Raw genomic sequence first — 8,091 nt, forward strand, 5'->3', positions numbered from 1 at the left:
AACTTTTATATTGTATAATAATAAAAACAGTTTTTTATTTCATTTAATTTTTGGCATCTTGTTTATCTAGTTTTTTGCTTTTTTAATTTTTAGTTGTTGTTTTAACAACAAAAATATTTTTTTTTTTATTTCAATTAATTTTTAAAAATATTTGTATTCGTTTTCCTATTTTTTCTTTTTTCAATTTAACTTTCTTTTATTTATTAGCTTTTATTCTTTTAAATGGAAAAATATATATTTTGTTAATTTAATTTAATTTTTGAAAAGCTCATTGCTAAAAGCGAAGAGCATAATGCTAGTCCTCCTCGTTAGAAAATCTTTCATTAAGTCTTTCGAAAGGCAGCAAAGAGCTTTCAAGAAAGTTTTCAGAATTGAAGACAGTGGTGAGTTGAAAGACAGTTGCCAGAATAGTCCTGTGATTAGAAATTTGTTGAGTGGGCTTTTCGTATGTTTATTATTATTTTTTTTTTTATAAATTTTTGCAGTGCAAAATGCGGAGAATGTAACAATTTTGAAAATAATTTAATTAATATTTTATAACAAAAACCTATTGAAAACAATCATAAGATTCGCGCAAAATGAAAAAGATCACATAAAAAAATTTTAAATAGATATTATAAAAAAAGTTCACGAAAATTACATTTTTTTTTTAATTTAAATTAAAAATTAGGTTTTCGACGATGTTACGCATTTTCTTCCACATTTGTAAAATTTGCCGAAAATGCCAGAAAGACCTGTTTATTTATACATTGCAATTTACTGCACAAAACTATTTACATACCTAAATTTTTTCCAAAACTTAAAAAAAATTTAATTTTAATGAAATTTTTTTACAAGGTTTCAAATTTGTATGGTGCAATTTTTTACATTTGGGGGAACCCTTTAATTGTTTTCTACCAGTTTTTACTATATAAGTTTTATTAGTAGGAATAGAAAAGTCGATTTTATTCACAATTGCTACTTTCTCTGCACATGGCAGTAAAAAATTAAAATTCAAAAATCGGGCTAGAAAAGTCTCTGCGAAATCGCATCAGCTTTTAATTAAAAAAGAATCGGTTTAAAAATTAAGCTCTGGACTATTGTGAATAGTCAAATCCGGTTTCGCGCCATTCTGCGGTGGTCTGACGGACCCCTATTGACATATCTGTTTGGAAGATGATGAGATGGAATCATCTAAGCGTTTCCTCCTCAGCTATAACACTCTGGAAGAACTTCCTTTTGGAAGACCTCAACTGCCTGCGGATCTGCATTTTGAGTGTCCAGCGCTTTTCCTGGGAAATTCAGCTGTAACAGAATGGACACTATTAAAAGTGCAACTGTCCTAGAAAAGCCCTCAGTTGGTTCTTGCATGGACCGTTCTGCCACCCACCGGAGAAGAAATTACTCGAACGTGCTCTACCCAGAAAATTTATCACTCATAAAATTCCCTGCAAAGGCATTCAAAGCCTAATACGAATGCCTGTATTATCTGATAGCCTTAAAAGCACACCAAAGTATACTTTCATAACTCTTCACATAGACCATACAATTTCCAGGTGTCATTACTTGCATTACCTAATGGCTAAACTAATCTCTAATCAAGTTAATAACTCATTGCTGTCTACAAATTTAAATATTTAGATACATATCTTTATACATACATATATATGTATCCGTACGAACTATATTTATTCCTGCACTACCAGCTGTCGTGTCTGCTGTGCAACCAGAAACATAACGACGTCCATCATAATCAGTGACTATCATTTACACAGTCAGCAAGCCACGCCTAGCAGTCGGCATTGGCACAGCAAGCAAGTAAGTAAATAGGCGACATTTTGCAAGTACAACTAAACTTAGTAATGGTTGTTTGTATGCGCCATGAAATATTACTCATTTTTGCGTTTATCAGCGCAACTTGAACGCTGCGCTGCAATAATTTACAAGCGGCGCGCCAAACATGTCAACTTGTCTACGCGAATGCCACATACAAACGAGTATTAGGGAGTACATTTAGTGTAAGTCAAAATGAGGAGGAAAGCCGTATGTACATATGTTTGAGCGAATATTTTTGTTGTTGGTGTGTGCGAAAAAAAAATAAATATTGCATGTGTGACAAAGGAATAGCATAGCTACTGATTTGGCTGGGAATGTGTATGCGCGCCCGCCTTGCTGTTTGCCTCGCTGCCCTGAATGCCTGCCTGCCACTCTGGATATTTTCCATGTTTTTGGTGGCAAAACATATCCGCATCACTCATACGCCGTGGTGGTCGGTCGGTCGTTCGATCGGTTGCTCGCTTGGCACTTGCGTGTGACATGAAATGAAATCCCGTCACCTTTTTCGCTTTAACTACTGCAACTAGGCGACTGAAAATGATAGAGTATCTGACTGATAGGGCAGTGTGAGCTGACAGCATGTAAAATGAACCTCTGTTGGTTGGGCAACGTAACGTCTAACGGGTATGCGCGTTGCCCTAAACACACGCTCATCACTCAAGCAACGGCATACATTCAGACAGTTATGCACAGTTAGACTCGTATGCCCGCCTACTGTCAGCGTTTTTGTTTTACATGCGAGTTTAATTTAAATGCGCGTACTTTTGTTGTTGCAACAATTTATACATACAATTTTTAATATTNTTTTTCTTTTTTTTTTTTTTTTTTTTTTTTTTTTTTTTTTTTTTTTTTTGTTGGGTTGCAACCCATATGCGCACCATTACTTTCGTCATGTAATCATTTGCGTCGCAATTTATTTCACTCAGCGCTCACATATTTCAAACATTTCGTCTTTTACATTTTTCTTTCACAGCGCGCAAGAGTGACATAACTTTAGTCATGTCGTAAATGCCCCACATGCAACGCCAACAGTCAACAGCAAGAGAATCGCACACGCCAATGAATAGCAGCATTTAAAGTGTCAACTTGTAAGCGTTATTACAGGCTCAACGTACAATGAGAACGAGTGTCCAGTGCTGGGTGGCTGGGAGAGAGTGTACAAATAAATGGGGCAGCCGATATGATATATGTATGTAGTAGAGCAGTCGCAACTCCAGTAAGTCTAAAGGATATGACGATGTGCGTGGCCATCGCCATCGCCAATCGTTTGTTTGCTCGGAGGCTACACCACTTAGTGTGGTTCTGTTCATTAACTCTTTTGTTTTAACATTTTATTTATTTTTTAATCTTTGCACTATCTGCTGCCTCATGTTGTCATTTTTATTGCCCACTTGCGTGTAGAAATTTTTGCTTGTTGCTTGTCGTGTTTGCCTCACACCCCTAGCAGCGTCACCTGTTTTTATAAAAACTTCTGCGTTCCCATTTGCCTGCGCGTCATGTTGCCGCCGCGCGTTTCGTTGTTGATTTCCCACCGCGGCCGCCCCAGTGGACAGCTGGGCGACAACTATTGATATTTGCAATTAACACGTTCCATGTTCAACGGGCGGCTGTGTTGAGTATTTCATCGATAAACAATAAATTAAATGCATTTTGTAAGGTGGGTGCCAATTAAATAATTACATATACGCGACAACAAAGCACACTCACTTAAATACATAAGCAGGAAAATACAAATAGGCAAGCAAGCGCATAGCACAGAATGGCAGGCGAGCACGTTGCTTTGTAACCTTCAGGCGTTGTGATGTGACAAACAAGTAGGCAGACAGATGCTTGCGCCACTATTGGCAATACCAGTTGCTCAGTTTTAATGACTTGTTTTCTGTGCTTTTATTATTATTTTTTTTTTGTTTCTCAAATAATTATTTGCTTTTTTAATTTACCCTAACTTAGTGTCACAAATACGTAAGCGCTAATAAATGGAAAACAACGAAAGTTGTGCCAAGCTTTGCTTCGAGTTTTATTTGCGAAAGTGATTAACAACACTATTTTGAAAATATAGAAGAAAATAATAAAACTTAATAAGAAGTAAATTAAAAATCAAATATTTATAAAGTTAAGTATGCTTTGCTGGCGTTTTTTCCGTTTGTAAGGCCCTCCTTGAATAACGCCATAACCGCATAGGCACGTTCGGCTTAGCCCAATGAAGCACGGCATTTGATTGTCCAGGTGGCGGCCGCTGTGGTGTAAAAGTTAGCAGTTTGTGCTACTGCTGCAAAGGGCCAGCGCCAAATAAGAAGAAGAAGAAGAAGTCCCTTAAATTACAAACCAAATTTGTCCTTAGGGTTATGTTTGACCCTACAAAACTTAGCGTTTTTTTTTATTAAAAAATGTCCTTGATAATTGTTTATTGTTTGTCATTGGTCTTCCGCACATTCTGCACACAAATTATAAACTTATTGGGGTGACCTTTGCATAGAACTTTGTTACATAGTTATTCCACATTTGGCGGATTATTTGTTTGCGTTAATGTCATACTGATATAAGAAACATCGTCCACACATCGTTATTGTTGCTTGGGAGGTATTGACTCCATTTGGTTGTGAAGTGCCTGGCTCTAGTGCTCTGTGTTTGTTGAACGAACTGGTTGGCATTGCTTACTCGGGGAGTTATTCCTCCCAAATCACAATGAAATTTGAAAGTTCCTCTCTTATGTGAGAATCGGGTCATTTATAGATTACCACCTGATGTGATACTTCTGTCCGTAGGGTTCGAACGATACTATCGATATTGAGTAAGCATCGATGCTGAGGGTATAAAAATTAGTACTTTAATACTTGATATCTTATTTGGTGCAAAAACAATATAGATACTTCTAAAAAAATAAAAGGCAAAATATAATCGAAATTTCTTGTTAAAAAAAAAGTCAAAGGGCAAGCACTAAGAAACTCGAAGTTCTTTCTGTTCTCCTCCTCCTCCTGTTAAATAGCCAAAACCTCGAATTTTTTTTCTGAAAAGAAGAAAAATAAAATTTTATTCCAAACTTGTTATTCTAACTTATAGAATTATGGTGGTATGAGGATTTGGATTTTTTTGTAGAAAGAGAGATGAAAAATAAATTTGAAAATATTCGACGAAATACAAAAAAATTCAAAAAAATTACAAATACAAATATGCAAGTTCGAAACACTTAAATGTATAAATAAAATAGTAATAAAATTGTTAAAGCTTTTTTAGTAAAATTTTATGATCTTAAAGCTATGTAGATTCGATTATATATTTAATGTTTTTATATACATATATTTTAAGTAACCCTATCAAAAAAAGAAAATTTAAGTAACGCTATTGCAAATACCTTTTGTGTGATACCCATATTGTACAATACAGCTTTTTAGTCTTCTGGGTCCACAATTTGACCGATAACTCCGGTAACGATAGAGATATGAAAACACTTCTGACTTTTCACTAAATATTGTTTTTAAATTCCAAATAAATCGGCCGCTTAGTTCTAGGGTCTGTATGTATATAAAAGTCATATTAAGCAGAAGATATAATTATAATTAAATAATTTCGCCAACTAGCTTGTGCTGAACGAATCACTGTGTGCCATTTTGAAACAAGCTAATTATATACAATTACAAAGATGATCTAATTCGAAAATTATTAGCAATTCAAATGCAGTCGGCGAATGCGCGTACGACGACAGCGGGTTATGCAAGTAGGCGCACCAGAAATAATGCAAAAAATAAAATAAAATAAACAAACAGAAAGTGATTACACACCAGACAATGAAAAAAATATTTAATTGTACAAAATCCGGAAAAATAAAATAAAAGCACAAAAAGCGTCTTAACTGAAACACAATAGAAATGCAATTCTATAAATAAACTTTTTTAGTATAGATACCTATAAATGTTTGTATGTTAATATACTTGGCTTACTATGTGTCAGAATGAGCACTCCAAAGTGACTGATGGTGCCGGGCTAAAGTCAATTCACCGGCTGGCGCGTGTAAAAACCAATTATTCGGCTATTAAAATAAGTAAATGGATATATATATAGAATGTATTTTTATTTGTATGTTTCTAAAAAGGTAAGTATGTAAATGTCGTTGCAGGTGTTCATTTCATTAAATTTTTTTTATAAAGAAGCAAAAGCAATAGAAGAAATGCCGAAAAACCTCAAAACATTAATAGCTTTTTAAAAAGTAACACTTACATAACATTTATGGCGAAAAAAACGACGTTTAAAATCTGTCACTTTTTTGCTTTTTTTTTGCATTTCCTTATATGACAGCTTCCAGGCCAGGCCGTGTGTGGGTGGAAACACTTTTGCTGCTGTTAGAAGCTGACGTTTTTTGTTAACATTTCACACATTATATGGCGAAATGGGGAAAGTAGTTTGAAGAATATTTGACAAGTCGCTTGTGTGGTGTATTTCGCTCTTTATAAAACTTCGGAAAGTTTTTTGTTCAAAAATTTGCAGAGCGATTTAACAACTCTGTTGTGTTAAACATGGTTGCATTTGTTGTCTGCAAATATATCGCGAGAAAATGAAGCAAAATAAAAATCATCAAAAATTCCTCAAAATAAAAATCCTCATTCCACCCGAAGTTTTGAGGAATTACTTACAAAGTGATCACACTGGTATGTTTGTTTGTTTGTTTACGAGCTCGCTTGCAGCCTCTTGGCGGCCGTCTTCCGCGTTTAACTTCCACAAAATCGCTGAAAACCAGCAGCTATCGCCGCATTCGCAGCCGCTCCCCAGTTTATGATGCAAAGATATGGAAAATAGGTACGTACTTTCTTAAGACTACATGAGTGTATGTGGTATTTACAATATACATATATGAACGTAAGCTAACCGGTTACGTGCGCATTAGAAGCTGCAGCAGAGACAGCCGCTGGTGAAACTGTAACGCGTACGAGTTGTTTATTGTCCACGATACTCGTATGTATGTAAATTTTGGTTTTTATTTTAGGTAGCTGGCTGCCTTTCGGGTGCGGCTTGTGGCAATTGAAATTGAGGCTAATATTTTTTTTTATTTCTAATTTGTTTACTCCTATTTTTTATTTCATTTTTTTCTATTTTACAACTTAAGCTCTTATCAGCCGTCTTTCATCTATTCGCCGGCTTCATGTCGCATCTGCATTGGCTTGCTGGCTGCTGGTTTGCTTGCAGCAAAGGCTTGTGTTTCGGTTAAGCTGCTTTTCCTATCTCGTTTGGCCTTAACAACGAAATGCTGGTTGGTGCATTATCGTAATTGAATAAATCCACACCCAATTTCCCGGAATGCCGCTGCCTACTGCGCTTGTATATGAGCTTGCATTTTGATTATAAATGGAGGACGTACAAGCGCATTGCTCTTAAATACATGTCTGTAAATTGTTGATTTTAATAAGCAATTGCTGTTGAGTAGTTACACTACTTCTTAAATGCATGCTTTAATATGATTGGGCCAATGATTTCAAGACTCAGGCCATCTATAATCAAAATATACTAGTGAATCCACATGGCGTTAAAACCCCCAAAATTTAATCTCAAAAAGGGCGTTTCCAGCGGAAAGTCTACCGCGAAAAAAAAATAAAAGTCCTATATCTAGAAATATTTTGCCAAAATGGCTCTCGTTAGGTGGCGCCAGGGTCGAGATATTTTTAAAAACCGTATTTAAGCTCTGATTGATTTCACATTTGTCATGTTGAGTGGAAACGTAGTAGGACATAGATAAAAAATAAAAAATTTTGTTGTCTCAAATATATACATACATACGTAATTGGTATTGTTGGGAAGGTAATTTATACATTATCAAGGTTCTTTTTTATAAAATGAATAAAACACAGCAAAAAGGCCCTTGAAGTTGACGCATTTTAAACCAAATATTTTAGTCAGTTTTAGACTTTACACGGAAAAAAATATCAAAAATACAACTTATGAGATATTAAGTAAAAATTTTTATTTTCCCGTTTAAAATTTTTTCAGAAAACTGCAAAAAATTAATTTGTAAAAAGAATTTGAATTCTGTAGTTTAGACTCGATATATTTTAAATGAAAATTTATCTTGCTGAAAATAACAATACTAATAAAATTTAAAGGACGAAATCTAAAAATCACGTTTTTTAAATATGTACATCACTAAACATAAAAAGCGAACTAAAGAAGTATTTGCGAGATTTTGCTGAACTAAAAATTTTAACTGAATGCAAAGAAAGTTCAACACAAATTGATTGCTTTTGATATGATTATGTTAACTGCGTCTATCAATATTTTTTTTTTATTTCC

The 8,091-nt window shown here is 34.6% G+C and overlaps 1 long non-coding RNA gene across 1 annotated transcript in view; it reads right to left on the reverse strand.

The window, feature by feature from the left end:
* Positions 1–1,175: 1,175 nt before the first annotated feature.
* Positions 1,176–8,091, reverse strand: part of LOC108364566 (uncharacterized) — a 15,861-nt gene continuing 8,945 nt past the window's right edge. Inside the window, exon 3 of the long non-coding RNA XR_001847777.1 lies at positions 1,176–1,187. This is a non-coding gene — a long non-coding RNA (uncharacterized LOC108364566). The remainder of the gene's footprint in view (positions 1,188–8,091) is intronic.

This window comes from Rhagoletis zephyria, unplaced genomic scaffold, assembly GCF_001687245.7.
Source record: "Rhagoletis zephyria isolate East Lansing unplaced genomic scaffold, Rhagoletis_zephyria_1.1 Rzeph_scaffold_01596, whole genome shotgun sequence".
In the NCBI taxonomy this organism is placed as follows: domain Eukaryota; kingdom Metazoa; phylum Arthropoda; class Insecta; order Diptera; family Tephritidae; genus Rhagoletis; species Rhagoletis zephyria.